This window comes from Canis lupus, chromosome 21 (assembly GCF_011100685.1).
Source record: "Canis lupus familiaris isolate Mischka breed German Shepherd chromosome 21, alternate assembly UU_Cfam_GSD_1.0, whole genome shotgun sequence".
Classification (NCBI taxonomy): domain Eukaryota; kingdom Metazoa; phylum Chordata; class Mammalia; order Carnivora; family Canidae; genus Canis; species Canis lupus.
The window spans coordinates 5,799,771-5,814,568 of record NC_049242.1 but is presented as its reverse complement, the minus strand read 5'-3'; the positions used below and the strand labels follow the sequence as shown (position 1 = coordinate 5,814,568).

General features: G+C 45.2%; 1 protein-coding gene across 30 annotated transcripts in view; it reads left to right on the top strand.

Moving 5' to 3' along the window:
* Window positions 1-14,798, top strand: part of LOC102156326 (serine/arginine repetitive matrix protein 1-like) — a 77,098-nt gene that overhangs the window by 43,298 nt on the left and 19,002 nt on the right. For 9 of the 30 annotated variants that reach the window (XR_005375437.1, XR_005375431.1, XR_005375430.1 and 6 more), the window contains 5 exons: window positions 3,296-3,377; window positions 4,700-4,893; window positions 7,654-7,728; window positions 9,886-10,064; window positions 10,436-10,525. The exons of 4 other annotated variants lie outside the window; for them this stretch is intronic. The gene's annotated coding sequence lies outside the window, so the exon portion shown is untranslated. Of the gene's footprint in view, window positions 1-3,295; window positions 3,378-4,699; window positions 4,894-7,653; window positions 7,729-9,885; window positions 10,079-10,435; window positions 10,526-14,798 lie in introns of those variants that run through there. 17 more of the 30 variants (XR_005375455.1, XR_005375453.1, XR_005375449.1 and 14 more) reach the window with 8 other exon arrangements.

The window sequence follows — 14,798 nt, the reverse complement described above, 5'->3', positions numbered from 1 at the left end:
GTAAATCAGATTTTATTTTAGATTCATCATTTATTTTAGATTCATTGATCTGTCTATCCACTCATCTGTTTAGCAGTTTCAGATTATAAATAAACTCTAACATATTATTAATTCAAATGAACTTTGGGGGAAATATATGCAAAGAAAAGCATTTTTATGAATTTCAAATTGGGTATAGGGACTGAAAATGAGGTTAAGCAAATATTATCAACTATAGTTTCTTTGAGGATCAACTTTGAAGAAAAAGATATTAATTTTGTAAGTAGTATAGAAATGTTTACATATAAATGGGTACTGCTGTGGTTCTTCAAATATGTGTCTCTTCACTTAGGTTACACAAAATTGGACTGGAATTTTGTTTATCATTCTCATTACTTGGCAAACCTTTTCTTCACAGATATCCTAAAGCTAACCTTCATCCCAATGTCTATTAGCATATATAGAAAAGATTTCCTTTTCACGAGACTTGTTTGTTAAGTCGATCCTTTTAATAAAAAAGGTATCGCATCTGCAAGAAAAATATATTTATACCAGTGTACATAAAAACTCATAATTTAAGTTGTCTGAAGTTTTGAGTTATTTCAATTTGCTTCCACCAGGATGGGTACATAAGAGTTAACAAGTTCTAGAAGTCTCGAGAATAAAACTATAAAGTTGAAAACATGACAATACAGTCACTAGGCCTGACTCCAGAAGTTTCATTTGTGTTAGGGAGGGCAGCGGTGATGGGAATCCTGTTCAGAAGAGCATCTAAGTTTCAGAGTTTCCCCGAAATAAAGATACCATTATTCAGTTGGAGGCTTATCCCCAGGGACTCAAGTTCACCCCCAATGATTAATTACAATCCCATTCGTCTGGTGGTAACGCCTCTCCAAGGAGTCCGACTCCTCTCAGCCCCAGCTCTGAAGACATTCTTCATATTCAAGCACAGGACTGTGATTATCGACCACAAAAATAATAGTGGCTCAGGAGGCCTGCCAGAGGCAGCTCTCTACTCCTTGCTTGGCATCATTTCTCTGACCGTTTTATCTCTCACACACTTCCCCATGTGCTGTTTCTCTGTAGGCTGTAAACACACACACACACACACACACACACACACACACACACACACACACGCAGATTCACCTAAACCCGAGAGCTTAGCAGAAAACAAGTCCCTGCTTGCTTGCTAGGAGTTAGGAAGGCCAGCCCAGGGAAGAGGGCAGGAGAGAAGCCTCCGGTGGCTGCTCGCCACACTTTCTGTTTCCTCCCCTGCCAGATGGTTTCCAACCCCCTTTTAGTTCCAGAACAGCCTAAAGCCCAGAGCGGGCAGCCTGCCTACCCGGAGTGACATCTGTGTTTCTAGGAAGGCCCTCTTCAGCTCCCAGACACACCCAACCCTTCTAGCTCAGGTCTAAAAACCTGGGCTGGGGAGCAGTGCCTTTAGCAGAGGTGATAAGCCTCTGGAAAAAGCAAATCCATCCCCCATCCTTGGGTGGGGGAGAAGGGGAGGGAGACACTGCAACTCACCTAGCCTTGGTGCTTGGGAGGGGAGTGAGTGTCTGAACCTGGGAAAGTACCGGCTCCCTTGGATTCTATGGAAGGAGGAAGTTCTGCTCAGTACAGGGTCACTAGGAATTCCTGTGGTGACTGCTGAAATGAATTGAGGTCCTCAGGAGATGGCCGATGTGGGAGACATCCGAGCCCGGTCTCCTCCCAAGCCTCCCATGGTGGCTCTGATCTGTCTTCCTGGCATAGGATTCTTTCTAGAGCGTCTTCTCACAGAATAGTGGGCAGACACTGCCTGTCATCCCTGTATTCTCAGGCTCAGTAGGCCTAATGGACTGTTTGCAGAATGAATGAAGGAAGGAATGAAGGAATGACTGGCGTGTTGGATGAGACCTCCCCATAGCGAGCACCACTTTCTACAAGTTCCCAGTGTGCTTCTCGAGGCTGGCCACCTGGAGCAGTGACCAGGGGCTTCTGAATGTGCTTTGGCACAATAGGCCCCGGGGCTCCTCACATCCCTCCGGGGGCTGTGCCAGGGCAGCTGCTTTCCCACCCTGCTCACTCCCGGTTGAGGCTCTGCTTTTTTTTTTTCCAAACCTTTCCACCTGGCCCAGAGCCAGGGAGGCTTCGAAGTCACACTCAGAATTTCCATGACAGTAAAGAGACCGAATGCAACCCTTCGCAGCCCCTGAAAGAACTCTCCTCCAGTCCCGCCGTGTCTGGCAGCATTTTGTTCGCCCCATTTTGATACAGGCCTGTGGAAGGTCAATGACTCCTTTAAAAAGAAGGGAAACATGGACAAGTGCCCAGTTCTAACCTGCTGACAGTGCAGTTCTGTGCGGCAGCCCACAGTTCCCTGCTGAAGCCTTCACAGTGATTTCTCACAAAGGTCTGCAATCTATTATGCTACAGTTGACTGCTGCATTCAAATGTAAAAACAGATCCTTGGATCAACACCCTCTAAAAAACCAAGAAAAATGTGGTAGTGTTCTTTCCTGGCTCTAGCCGAGAGCTCTCCGAGGGAGGAATCCTGGAGAGCCCAGAGCAGCAGCCGCAGCCGGGTACCTGTGTGGCTATCCCGGTAACCCCATCGGTTCCGAATCCCAGCGAGACATGGGGGTTCCAGGTATTGGGCAGGGGGCAGAGATGCCCAAGGGACCTGTAGTCACCAGATTCTTTTCACAGATTCAGATTGTGGGGGAGATGGGGCTGGGTTTTTCATGTCATCCAGCTCCCCGCTTTCACTCTGGACTAAACCATTCTGGAAGATGGCACTTTAAAACCTCTGTGCAAAACATCCTCCCCCGCCCCCCGCCCCTGGGCTAAAATACAGCTGCTTTCTTAAAATAAAACAACAAGCTGGCTGCCCAGAGGTCCTGGCCAAGCCCAAACAAAAACAAAATTTCCTTCTTAAGACATCGCTTGCCATCGGTGCATAAAATCCACACTGGAGAAAATGTGAAGTAGGATCAGTGGGGATACCTGAAGGTTTGGATGAAAAGACACCCTTGTCTTCCTGCCTGCCAGCTTGTCATCCTTCTCCCTTCTCCCCCACCCACCCCACCCATACCCTCCAGCAGCTGGGGGCAGCCAGGAGTGCGAAGTGTCAGAAATAGTTGGAGCACCAGTTTTCGTCTGTTTTGCCGGGCTCTCCCCACTGCTGGTTGCACTGGCTTCAGCGGAGCGGGCTCATCCCGCCCCCAGAAGGCAAACAGATCGCTTGTTCACACTCTGTCTGCTTCGTTTGTTCACCTATTGCCAATTACCTTGCTGAGATCATTGTTTTTCTCTTCTGTATTTTTAGCTCAGAAGGAACCTCCTCGCGAGATGACTATCTCAGACCCCGTCTTTGCTTCCCAGACTGTGGCGAGCCTTGTTTTGGCAGAGTGAGTGGAAGTGACTTTCCCTGTGCAAAGAGGAGCTTTACTGTGCCCGCTCTGGCCTGCGCACGTGGAGACCTTGCTTTGGGGGTGGGAACGACGTGTCTATGTGGATAAGCACACGTAGCATATACACCCATGCACACCCATGCACAGCCATGCACACCCTTCTCCTTGGTTTCGTTCGGATCTCAGTGGAGTCCACGTTCAGTATCGAATCCTGTTCTTGGTCTGAAATTTGGATTCCTTCGCTGACTTGTCCATGGACGGTGGTCACGTGTCGGTGCCTGGTGCGGTACCTGGCACGTGGCAGGCATGCAGTGTGCACGGAATGGATGAAGAGACCAATGGCGCGTGGGTTCCAGATTGCTATTCAGGCTGGGAGAAAATCAGATAGGGGAAGAAATGCCACTGACATGCTGCTTTCTGCTCCGCCGGCTGACATTGACTTTGGGGAGCTCAGGGCACCGGCAGCTTCTGTCTCCCGTGGGCTGTGCCTCCTCCAGGGCTGCATCAGGCTGCGTCCTTCTGGCCATTCAGGTTAAACTCAACGGTCTCCTCTGAGACTGCCTTCCTGACTACCATGTCCAAAGAAGCCGTCCTTGCATCATTCCATCACTTTCCCCCACCTTCCCCTGCTCAGTTGTTTTTATAGTGTGCTCCCCCATCTGAAATGTTTTTCCCTTTCGGTTTGCCTGTTTATTGTCTGCATTTCCTTCTTAAAAATAAGCTATGGTCTCCATAGCAATTAGATGGGTGTCCAGCACAGGGAGGTTATCCAATAAATGGCTAAGTGAATGAATCCTCCTTTGCATGGTCATAGAACCCTGCAGGGAGCAATTAATGGGAGGTGGGTCAGAAATGAATAGCTCAGCTTCTCTCCTCAATCCCTCCTTTCCCTTCATCTGCTTCCCTGGCTGGGCCCCGAGTGCCTCACACCATCCATCCTCAAGTGTCCGGTTTTCCTGTCTGAGCACCTGGCACACATCACCGATGCCCTTGCTTCCTGGTGCCCACGGCTCATTCCTGATGATGTGGGCTTCGAGCTGTGTGGCTCTGACACGTGGACGCCATGGCCCCCACCAGTGCTGCTACCAGCAGTCTCTTCCGAGCCCGGTCCTGCCGGCCGCCTTGAAGCTGTCTGCCCTTGCCACCCTGCACAGCGGGCATCCGTGGAGATGGAGCCCTCACACACCCACGGGGGCCGCAGCCTCTGGGTTGAATAGTTTACAGCGAACCACCCCCTGCCCATCTGCCTCTGATGCTGCTCTCTGGCTCATGCCTCCTCTTCCTGCCATCTGTCTCCTTGTCCTGTTTTCCCACTGCAGGTCCTACAAAGGCCTTCAGCTTTGACCTTTCACTTCTCTCCTGGATCACAGTTAGGACTGTCTCCCTCTGGCCACCGTGTGGTGACCTGGCCCAGGCTAAATGGCCAGAGCCTTCCAGTCTGGACCCAGTGTAGGAGTTTGCTTGGGCTGCCATAACAAGATACCACCCACTGGGCGGCTTCAACAACAGCAAGGTATTTCTCACAGTGCTGGAGGCTGGAAAGTCCAAGATCATGGTGCTACCCAGGCAGGTTTTGTTTTGAGCCTTCTTCTCCTGGCTTGTAGGGGGCTGCTGTCTCACTGTGTTTTCACACAATGGGAGAAGAAAGGGACAAAGACAGAGACAGAGAGAATGTGTGTGTGTTGTGTGTGTGTGATAGAAACAGGAGACAGAGACTGAGCTCTCTGATGTCTCTTCACACTAATCCTAGCAGATCAGGGCCCCACCCTTTCAACGTCATTTGACCTTAATTACTTCCTCTCTCCAAACACAGAGCTACTGGTGGTTTGGGCTGCAAGAGAAGAATTTGGAGGGGACACATACATTCAGTCCCTGATAGTCAATAAGCTGATTTTAGGAGTGAAGGTACTAAGGTTTAGAGGCATTAAATTATACAAGTAGTAAATGGCAGACTGGGGATTTAAACTCAGGCCTGTCTGGCTCCAGAGCTAGCCTAATCATTATCCTAACCATACTGTCTTTCTATGCTATGCCTTTACTTCTGTGTCTTCTTTGCTTGGTAGCTCCTCTACTTGCTCTGCAGTCAGTCCTGAATTCAAATCTCCACTATGGAACTCTGGCTGTATAATCTTGGGTGGATAATTCCCCCCTAGTCCAGGAGGTAGCATGATAAATTGAAGGGTGAATTTGGCCTTTCCCTCTGCCCAGGCCTGGTCTCCCCTACAAGGCTCCCAGTAATGACAATTGCCACTATTCCTTTTACTCTAAAAATGTGAGGACTTCTTGCTGTATGTCAGACACCATGATAATATATGTAAAGTTATATATTATTTCTACTTAGCTTTGACAACCTTGTAAGGTAGATGTTGATAACAGAGTTACATAGAAGTGAAACAAACTGGTGAAGGTCATCAGCTAGAAAGTGGCCTCATTAGAGATAAATGCACATCTGCCTAATTCTAAAGTCTGCTCTCTTTCCCCAACATACTTTAAGTTTTGGGGTGAGCTGATAGAATTGTGTCCCACCATTCTTCTCTACAACTGACTTCCCAGCTAGCACACAGTCAGTACAATAGCAAAGGCAACCTGAAATGTATTTAAGGATTTAAGGGAAAATTAAATTTTATTCTTCCTAAGAAATAGGAAGACCCCCAGTGGTCTAGCTTTGAGTGGTAAGACCCTGGCATAGGCAAGACTTGTTTTATCATGTCATTATGCATGAGGTCAGATGCCAGAAGAGGTCGAAGAAGAAGATTGTGTTTTATCCTTTCTTGTGGTGTGGCTTTCTGTGTAATCACTCAGGTTAAGCCCACTGTTCGTCTGATGCTGGTGCCATGTCATCACCATTCTTTCTGATTGCTCTTCATGAGTTTTACGTTGTGGGATGAGAAGGTGAAATTTTTTTTTTAATATTTATTTATTTACTTAGAGAGTGCACATGAACAGGAGGCGCAGAGGGAGAGAGAGAGAATCTCAAGCAGACTCCCCATTGAGTGCAGAGTTCTCTGTGGGGCTCGATCTCACAACCCTGAGATCATGACCAGAGCCAAAATCAAGAGTCAGACATTTAACCGTCTGAGTCACCCAGGTGCCCCAAGGTGAAATTCTATTCCCGGTGAACCACACCAAATCCTGCAGATCTCTATTGGATCATCTCAGAGTACAGGGAACTAATGGCCACTGCCAGCCTCCTGGGAACACTGAGAGTCATCTTAAATGATGTGTGGGCAGGAGAGGCAATTTGTGGCACCGCATGTCCTTCTCTTGCTCTTTCGGCATTTCTCTCTGCAAGGACCTTGATGTGCTACATGCACAGCAGAGGGCTGGACTTGGGTGCTCGCATAAGCTTCTGGAATCCCTGCTTCACCAAAAAGAGGCTGAATGTTCCTAAGTATTTTTCCAAAGAGAACGACAGCAAGGAAGAACTGTGTGATGTTGACCATGCCCCAATTCTCATTTGTTTTGCATTATTTTTCATTTATGAATTGAGAGCTTCATGCCTCTCATTGCAAATGGTCTTTTGACTTTGGGAAATGTTATTTTTCATATTCTGAGGGTGAAAGGAGACTTTTCAGCCAGAGGAGGGGCATCCCTTCCTATTAGAATTGTCTAGAAAGCATCTTCAAATTAGTGTGTATCTTCCCCTTTCTTTTAGAGGGAGCACTTACTCAGCTGAGAATCACTGCATCCACAACAAACCAATATTGCATGTAGGAATGTTTGGGACAGCCACTAGATGCACTGAGGTGGGAAGAAAATTGAAATATAGCAGAAGGGAGAGAAAACTGAAAATGAAGTAATCAGAGAGGGAGACAAACTATGAGAGATTCTTAACTTTAGGGAACAAGCTGAGGGTTACTGGAGGGGAGGCGGGTGAGGGTGATCGGCATTAAGGAGGGCACGTAATGTGATGAGCACTGGGTGTTTTATGCTACCGATGAATTATTGAGTTCTAAGTTTGAAACTAATGCTTATCTCGGCTAATTGAATTTAAATTTTAAAAATTGAAATATGTCCATCTAAGTTTTGATTCCTTGGGGATAACATGGCCCCTAAGGCTGCCATTCAGTTGTTATTAAATAAATACTTGTTATAGGGCGCCTGGGTGGCTCACTCGGTTAAGTGTCTGCCTTCAGCTCCGGTCATGATCTCGGGGTCTTGGGATTGAACCCTACATGGGGCTCCCTGCTCAACAGGGGAGTCTGCTTCTCTCTCTCTCCCTCTGCCTCTGCCCCCCACTTATGCTCTCTCTCTTTCTCTCTCTCTCTCCCAGATAAATAAAATCTTCAATAAATAAAGAAATGAATATTTGTTAAATATGTGGAGACCAAGAAATGTTTTCTTCTGGGTAAGTCTCCTACATCTCATTGCATACTCCAGTAAGTCCCCATGGACTGAGTTTTGGTACTATGGTTGGCAGGTGGACATAAAAGCCAATAAATGTTATTCAAGACAGACTTGACAAGACTCCAATCCAAGGAGCCTTCCTCTGGGGCTTGGGTGACAAAGTATAGCCCAATGCTGGTCATGGAGCTCAGTGTGACACCTGGCACAGTGGTGGCTGTGGGAGCCTCCAGACACGACACCTTGGCATGATCCGGGATGCTCAAGATGGGCAGGAGTAGGGGTAAGCTTCCCTGAGTCTTTGTGGATAGTCACATGGACAAGAGGGAACATCGGCAAGAGAGGAGGAGTACTGTGGGCATGGAGACTGGCAGGCTGGTTGCGGGCATATGAGGTATCTTAGTGGAGAAGTTCCGAAATCAGGAGGGCAAGTGGAGTGGGTTGTCACTGTCATGCAGGTGAATGTTATCAAAGCAGAAGATACTTTGGTTATATAAATATGTCACACCGAGTGACATTTAATGGCTAGGGTTCCAATCCAGAAATGTTTGAGATAAGTGTCTTATGCTTTGAACCCTACCAACCCTTGTACCAACAGGGGCCAGCATTGCTAATGACCTCACTTGACACTTTGACGTCTGAGTAGTTAGCCAAGGCACTGAGCTACTTCTGCCATGAGGCTTCCAGATTATTTCTTCCAGCCAGCTTTATCAAAAGGCTCATCTTGGTTCCCCCTCTTAGACATTTCCTTTCAAGAATCACCGGCCCTTGTAAGATGTCTTCTGTGCTCAGTGGCTTCACTTTGCCTTTGCTTTGCTTTGCTTTTCCTTTGTTCAGCCTTCCCACCCAAGCCACATTTCCATCCCAGGGTTGGGCATATTTCAACCTGTTGAGACAGGAAGGAGGGGAGGGAGAAGGAGCTTTGCCACCAGCTCACATTCTGACAAAAAAGGCAAGTCATAACCTCTCTAGGCTTCCTTCCATGTTCTAATCTGTACCTTGAGGATCTGAATGCTGAGGTACTGCGCGGAGGTTTCATGAGGAAATGCCATTAAAATGCCAGTAAAACCATTTTGAGATGTGGGGTGCTGTGCCCAGACCCCACACTCCAGGTCACCTCTCTGTCATGCAGATCACATCCTCCAGTTGGGTGGTTGGGTACGCAGAGCTGGAGCGCCCAGAGGAGGGGGAAGGAGGTTCCACCACAGATGGCAGCAGGCAGCAGGTTTAGAAAGGATGCAGATTTCATGAAGGTCACTGTGACGTTCTGACTGGCAAGACAAATGTTAAGGATCAAGCATCTAAATCAAGCACCACGTGTAGAGTTCCAAAGGAGAAAGAATGTGGGCTTTCCATTCAGCAAGAACGAGGTTTAAGCTGCGGTTCAAACGCTAGCTTTGGGCAGGTGAACTTGTCTGAGTCTCAGTCTCCTCGCTGGTGAAGCAGGGAGAGGCAGACTCCATCCCAAAGTGCTATCACGTCTAAAACAATAGGTACATAGTTGCAAATCAATTGCTTTTTGTTCTGTGGGCCTTGTCCCTTGTTCTCTTTGTGGTTTATTCTGAATTTGTTTGAAATAGTCAAAGAATGAAACATCACATAAAGAAATTGAACCTTGACAATATGCAGACCACTGTGTTTGAGTGAGTGGAGAAGCAATGGGGGAAAAACATCGTGCCTGACCTTAAGCAACCTCGGTGCTAGCGTTCTGGGATACCACCGGAGAACCTGGAAGCATGCTCTACTGCTTACACCATCGCCATCCACATAGGGAGGGAGGTCTACTCTTCTGAAGCAAAGGTTATGAGAAATTAGAAACCCAGAATGATGGAGTTGGAAGTGGCATGGCAGTTTTAAAGATGGAAGAAAATTGAATCCCAGGTGAAGGGACCTGTCCAGAATCACCCACCTGAAAGTTGTAGGGCCTGAAAACAAGTTTCTTGACCTTCAATTTATCCCAAGGCTCGTATTTGACATGGAGGTTGCACATGTGGCTATGGAATTATGGCATTTCTGCTGTCTTGGATCTTACAATCTCAACACAAAATTATCATTTGTTAAAGTAATAGCCGGGCTGGTGGCATAAGGACATTTGTGTTCCTAAAAGTTTACATTATCCAATCCCCAATTGAAATGTACCAAATTTCCCTTTGTGGCCTAGGTTAGTAGCACTGGATCAGCGACATAGCTGTGCTGAGTTGGAACATCTATAATTTAAGACGTGTGGAGAGGGCCTATGTGTGCCTCCAGATCCAATCCCCAGCCTACTCCATTTGGCCTTGGGAAACGGACCTGTGTGGTCTTTATCGGCCTTTGTCTTCTGGCCTGGTGTGGTCACTGGTATGTTTTGGCAGGTGATTAGATAGAAGGAGGAGGATAAGGTTGGGGTATGTGTTCTTCTGGCTTCTTCTCTGTTGGGTCACCCAGAGCTGGCCTTGCCCTCTGCAAGCTCCTTTGAGGTGGCTTTCCCCATCCAGCTGCCTTCCCTGGGTCTTCACCTTCCAGGCCCCTTCCCTGGGTTCTGGGACCAGCTCCCTCCCCTATGCCTGCAGACTGTAGAGTGATATTGGTTCCCGACTAAAGTGAGCCTTGGGATGCTGCTATTCCTCTGTGGTTTCCTTAAATTCTGTCTAGAGTTTTATGAATAGTCCTTTATTAAAGTCTCAAATTACCCAGTTTGAATGTGTCTTTTTTTTTTTTTTTTCCTCCAGTCACTACTCTGGCTGATATAGGGTGTCTTCAATTTCATGGAAAATAACCACAATATGTTTAAGTTGAGCTCAAGAGAGAGAGTTGAAAAAGTAAGAAGTTTATCTTGGAAAAGAGGAAGCGAATAAGCTGACAAGTAAAATAAGAACTATAAGTGTTTAACAGAGGAGAAAACATCTTTTCCTCTGAGAAATTATTTATTTATTCATTTATCACTAATTAAATATTTTCACTGAATTTTGTGTGTATTCTGGGGTCTGCAGAAATATGGAGAAATAAAGCATGTGTGCAGGAAAAAGAAGAGAGGTGGAATGGAGAAAGTCTAGGTAGCTCTGAGTCCTGGAAGCAGAACCTTCTATAAACTTGACTGACTCCTGCCCTTGAGTGCTTAGAGAAATTTCCCTTTTATTTACTTATGTTAGTTTGAGTTCCTTGAGTTATTTTAAAGCAAAGAATCTTGATTAAAACATTGGTGAAAGGGAACAGTAGACTTAAGGTTGGAAACAGTATGTTGGGTCAGATATGAATGAATGGTTAAAAGGAATCATACCTGGAAGTAAGACAATACTGGATTGAAATAGCACCCAAAAAGATTGAGGTTCTTATGGAAACACCTGTTCATCACAAAGGCTTTTACTCCTTGGAGTGGGCTATCAACAAGTGCAATGGAAGTCTTCCATGTGAGATACCAAGAATGGGGCCCAGCGAGTGCAATGCTGGTAGCACAACAGTCATGTCCAGAGCAGGGTCGGGGGCATGAAGGAACAAGGAGGGCTGATTAAAATCTAAGACCACTTGAGGCTACACTCTGGATTTATAATATAGGGTGGGAAAAGGAACAGAGATTCTAAGATCAGATAGGCATGGATTTGAGAGCTTGTTTTAGTTTTACTTTCCCCAAATTTAAAAAAGGGTTGAAAACATGGTTCTTGTGGCTATTAAGTAGCTTAACATAGTGAGAGCAATTATCACAAGATTGAGCATGTAACTAGATGTTCAAAAAATGCTAGCTCTTACTCTTTTTTAAAAACAATGTTTGAAAGCCATAATAAAGTATATGCTTTTAAAAAAAAGAATCTCTTTTATGAACCCCAAGCTCAGGGGCTTCTTTCTTCCTTCTTCTTTCCTTCTTTGTTGACATCTAATAAATATTTGTTTTATTTAGAAGTTACATACAACCTTAATGTACTATATTACAATGGATCTTTTGAAAATACATTTCATGCCCGTGTCCTTAGGTTGTGAAAACCTATTTCATTTTGTAATAACATTTTTTATGTAAGTGAGACCAATAATTTAGCTATGTGAATCTTTACTCTTATGCCAAATGCCTGTAAAGATTCAGCATTTGAGCTTCCTTGCATTTTGTTATTAAGAGAAAGGGCTTGTGTGACCTGGGCTGTTTCTTCCCACATATAGGAGATTCCTCACCATATGGAATTCCTTATTCTCTTCTTTCTCCTCTGAACCGCAGAAACAAATTCATTGTATTGAATGTTGATCTGAACAGTCCTGGAAGGAGTAAGGTTCTTGGTGGAGTAGTAACTGTGTGCAGAGTTTAATGGTGTTAGGCAATCACAACCTCAGAGGCCCTAGTGTGCTGGGAAAAAAGGGGATTAAATAAAATAAATAAAATATCAAATAAAAAGAAAAGGCCAAAGTGGGGAAATATTTTAGGAATGATTGGCCAAGAGGAGACTATGCCAAGCCTCATGTGAGTTTATAATAGAATGGAAGTAAACCGTATGTAGCCTTTTCAAATTTTTTCTTAGGTTATTAGAATTTAGAGCTGAGAAAATAGAGCCCAGAGAGGTTAAGTGATTTGCCCAAGGTTATCTAGCTGTTTAATGCAGGGCCCCGAGCTAGAAACCAAGTCTTCTATATCCCAGTTCAGATTACTCTGCTCTGCACCCAAGGATATTTGGGAATTTGGAGATATTGTAAAGAAAAATGCTATATCCACGGAGAATGAGGCAGAGCCAGCTTTTCCCTCTCTCGTGTTAGTGCAAGCTACTAGTTTTCCCTGTGTAGATTTCGAGATTATGATGGTTTCAGTGTCTCACCTTGTGTTTCCTCCTGAACTCTATTGTTGATGGCATTTTTTTCAGCAAAGCATGCCATAAAATCTCTTCTGACAGTTCTGTTCCTGGTCAGAATGCCTGAAAGCTGCACTGCTTACAAAGTCCTGGTGTGGCCAAGAGCACTGATGTGACCATCTTGAAAATATTATATCTACTGCATGTAAGCAGAGCCAATGCCTCAGCAACTCTTCATTCATTCTGGAGGCATATCTGCATGGCCAACAGTTCACCCTAACACTGTAACAGATTCCCAACACCCTCAGTTCTCTGTTATCTGGGGTTGGCTGATTAGCTCCTATAGCTCCTTCTCAAGTCTTTATTCTTCCCATAGGACCAGAGAACTGAGAAAGAAAGAAGGAATTTGTATTCTAGGAGGAAAGGTGTGCTGTAGCATGATCTCCTTATTTCACAGAATTCTCCAATTTCATAGAACTAAGCCTCTATCCTGGGCCATATATTAAAGGGGCTAAACATTTAGATAAGACATGGATTCTGTTCTATACAGATTACAATAAAATAGGCAGAACGAGAAATATTATGTAACAAGGCAAAATGCCATGGGGAGTGTGGTGCGACAAAGAATGTAGAAATCCAAATGATTCTGTGAAGACTAGCATTGAGATGGCCTTTGAAGGACAGACAGGGTATTACAGGTTCAGTGACCTGAAATGTGAAGGAAAGGTGCTCCAGAGGGAGGAGCAGAAAGAAGGATCAGAAACAGTAAACTTGGGGCTATGGTTGTGAAACACTGAATAGTTTAGCTAGACCAAATTTCATATCACTATGGGAAAGTGTGGGATGAGAAAATTGGTTGGATCATTGGAGGATTTGGACTCTGAAGGTCTTTGACTGGAGCAGCTCTTGAGAAAGATAGTCAAACATCTGAAGTGACCCTTAGCATGGGGACTATAAGACTTAGGGTGTTCATTCAGGTTCCTGGAAGAGTGGCCATAAAGAATGATCTGAGCTGGAGCAGTGAGGAGGCCATCTGTTCATACTCAGAGAGTGCTGGAGCTCTAGCACAAGTAGCAGCCCCTAGAGGAAAGGCTGGGGGATACTTGACTGCTTTGGCATGATTACCTAGCTCTGTAATGCATTATTTTGTTAATTCTTTTCTTCCTCCTCCTTCTTGGTTTATTTAGAAGGTCAGTGACTATGTATGGTACAAGATGTGTTCTCAAGCGAACAAATCTCACTGCTGTTAAAAACATAGCATGCCACTCCTGAAAGTTTTATCCTGTACAGTTTGAACTTCATGAGTACTTAGAAGACCTTTTTGTGCTGAAAGCCTCTAACTGAATTTTGAGTTTGCTTTATTGCATTTATCCAAAGAAGTAGAAGGATATAAGAACAAAGTTACCTCCTGAATGTACTTTGCTAAATTGTTTTGACCAGTGTGATTTCATTGTATGCATTTACATTAATACTAAGGATGTTCTACCTCTCACTATATTCTGGGGGGGAACCCCAGAATCTGAGAGTTTGCTAGTGTTTTCTTCGTTGAGTGAAGTAGGAAAGAGATGCTGTCTTTGAAACGGGTTTCACTCAGACTTTGAGAAAATTGAGAATGATGATGACTAATGAAAGGCCAGACAAAATAATCAAGTCAATCCAGATATTAAATGTGCAAAGCCATGGAAAGAATTGTTTATGCTTTTGCAAAGAGTTGACCCAGAAGAGCTGAGACAGAGCTGTACTTTGTGCTCTATCACTTGTTAAAATGTAAGTCTTTGGTGGTTTTTAAAGTGTCGTGTGCCATTCCTTCTTTTCTAAATTGCTCAGGCACACAGTTGTGTTCAATAGATATTTTGTTGAAGGGCTGAGTTGATTCCTGATGCACTGATTGGTTGATTGATTGATTTGACAGAGAGAGAGAGAGGGAGAGCATGGGAGCTGGGGGTGAGGACAGGAGAGGAGCAGAGGGAGAGGGAGAGAGAGAATCCCAAGTGATCTCTACGCCCAGGCAGAGTCCGACACAGTGTTGTGACTTTGAGATCACAGCCCCAGCCAGAATCAAGAGACTGACACTTAACCGACTGAGCCACCCAGGTGCCCCAATGCATTGACTAATTTAAAAGAGATCAGGATGCTTTGGTTGATTTGTAGAGAGAATAAGTGGATATGGGAATCAGAGAAGTTCTACAAGTGAGTTCTAAGGAACTGGATGTCTAAGCTGCTGTGGAGGAGTGTGGCCGGGACAGCCGTCTTGTATTCTCAGGGGAAGAAGGAAGGCTTCTCCCTCATACGGCATTCAGCACTTGTCCCAGGAATCCCTGGGTCCTGG